This window comes from Echinops telfairi, unplaced genomic scaffold (assembly GCF_000313985.2).
Source record: "Echinops telfairi isolate 266 unplaced genomic scaffold, ASM31398v2 ScPeMD7_7469;HRSCAF=8507_0, whole genome shotgun sequence".
In the NCBI taxonomy this organism is placed as follows: Eukaryota; Metazoa; Chordata; class Mammalia; order Afrosoricida; family Tenrecidae; genus Echinops; species Echinops telfairi.
Window position 1 is genome coordinate 19,116,324 of NW_022111372.1, and position 2,556 is coordinate 19,118,879.

Consider the following 2,556-nt stretch of genomic DNA (forward strand, 5'->3'; position numbering starts at 1 on the left):
GAAGAGAAGTTTGCTAGACAACTTGAATCAAGTATTCAACGATAAGAAATCTTCCTGTAACTCACAGAACCACTTCAACAACAACAGTGGTAATAATAATGACAGAAATAGAGACCCCACTATATGAATGGATTGTGATTTACAGGACCTTTTAGTACCTTGCAGGGCAGAGAGGCCTTACAGGTGAGAGTCACCAGCTACACAGGATTGCCCAGGCTGTCCATTTTTATGGAGGCAGACTGACAGGGCCAGCAGCCCAAACTCAACCCAGTGGGTGCCAGAGCTCCATCATGTGTCAGACATGAAGCTATGGGTTTTATTTGTTTTTAATTTTTTCCCATAAAGCATTTAAAATACCTAAGGCTATGCCTATTTTATAGAACTGCATCTCATGCCTTCTTTACTCTAAATCCTTCTTTTTTAATAAGGAAGGAGAAAATTCAACCAAACCAGCGTCCATGGATTTATCTGAATTAGAGCATTTCAAAAGCAACATGATTCAGCAAACTCAACAGCAATCCTCTTCTGGCTTTGAGTTTCCCTATAACTTGACTTCGTTCCTCTCAGTTTTAAGTTACGGGTAGTTATATATAAATATTTATATTTAATCCCTGTACAGTGCTTTGAAGAAGAATCTCTCAAGATATAAAAACCTCAATTACCCTTGTTATGAGTGGAAAGGTTTGAAAGGACTTGAGTACTTTGCTTTAACTATTTTAAAGTTGGGAACTATGGACTTCTAGTTATTCAGAGAGGTGGGGGGAGGGGAGCCATCTGAAGTTACAATATAAATGCCGTTTGAGGAACCGAGATAGTATCTGGACTGCCCACATTGTAAAGCAGATGTATGTGCACACTTGCCCTCTCCTTTGCACCCCTCTCTTCCTTTTTCTTTGTAACCTTATCTGCTTTAAGTGCTTAAAGGATAATTTAGTATCTGACCCCCCCCCCCACACACACGCACACACACATTCACACCATGTGTTGAGTTTGACTGTTTTCTTTTTCTTTCTTTCATGCACCAGGGGAAAATTTTAGTATATGTTGTATTTAATTTAGTCTTCAGATGAATCTTTCTTTTTGCTGTATAGATACCTCCCTAAGCTCTCATTGCTTGCTTTGCATTTCTTTGTCTTCTCACCACACCAAAACAAAACAAAATATAAACCCAACCCACTGCTTGACATGATTCCAACTCAGAGTGGCCCTTTAAGACAGAGTAGGGCATTCCCATAGCGTTTCCAAGGCTATAAATCTTTATGGACACAGATTGTCTCTTTCTTCCTCGGAGTGACCGCTGGATTGAAACTACTGCCACTGATCTTGCTGTTCACCCTCAAGCACTTTAATCACAGCACCACCAACACTGGCACCACACCAAAATCAAGGGCACTTCTAAATAGAGAAGTCTTTTCCCAGCTTAGCTATGGGTTTTCTCCATCCTGCTAGTGGGAAGGGTCAGAACAAGGAAGTATCATGAGTCATTACTATTGCCACACTCTCAGGAAAACCCCGACTTGGCCTTCCTCTTGCTCTGTATCCTCTCTGGATCATACAATTTATGTTCTCAGAACACTTATTCAAGAGGATTCCTGAAGGAAAATAGAAGGGATTTCATTTAAAAACAACAATAATTATAGAAAGTTCATCAGGCACAAATTATCCTCTAGTGAAGAACAGAAGAATGTGTCCTGATCCAAACATTTTATCTCCTCACTTATCTAGTATCTCATTGTCTATCATTTTGCATTTATAAAAAATTATTTTTTAAAAACCTACTACTTGACTACAGAGCTCAGCTGTACTGTGTAAGACATGGGGTCACCATGAGTCAGAATCCTGAAGATACTGGGTTTGGTTTGTTCGTTTATTTATCTATCTATCTATTTATTTATTTTTTACTCTGTCATGACACAGATTGAAGCTTACCAACACAAGATGTTACCACTTCACCCAAAAGCAGTGTTTTTATTCTGCCCTGTCTTGACAGCTCAGACTGAGCAAAAGACTCAACAAATGCTTTTAACCGGGGAGGGCTTTTTGGTTTGTTGTGTCAAGGAATTCCACTATGTGATGACATGGATTTATTTTACTCATATGTATGAAGATGCATTATGAAATCATAGAGAGACCCTTGAATTGACTTTTGTCTCACTAGGTAATGGGGATTTGGGGAACTCATTTTACCTGGGCAGCACTCCGTTTCCTAATTGGGTATATACTTAGGAACTACTATTTTCCATAGTGGCTACACCACTTTCCCTTCTTACCTGCAATAGCTAGGGTTCCAATTTCTCCATATTCTCATCAATACTTGTTATTAAATGACTTTTGAATCCTAGTGGATGACATCATATTGTGATGTTGGTGTGCATTTCCCTAGAGCTAATGAAGAAACTGTCAGGAGAACAAACGTATTTGTCTTGGGAGAAGTATGAGAGCAGGTGGCAGGGCTTTGCCTCATGCACTTTGGGTATGTTTTCAGGAGAGATCAGTCCTTGGGAGGTGACATCACGTTTGGTAAGAAGAAAGGGAAAAAGAGGAAGACTCCATTTG

General features: G+C 39.6%; 1 non-coding gene across 1 annotated transcript; it reads right to left on the reverse strand.

The window, feature by feature from the left end:
* Window positions 1-1,901: 1,901 nt before the first annotated feature.
* On the reverse strand, window positions 1,902-2,032 carry LOC115873647. The gene has a single exon (XR_004048537.1). It is a non-coding gene; the product is annotated as a small nucleolar RNA SNORA21 (small nucleolar RNA).
* Between the last annotated feature and the right edge of the window lie 524 nt (window positions 2,033-2,556).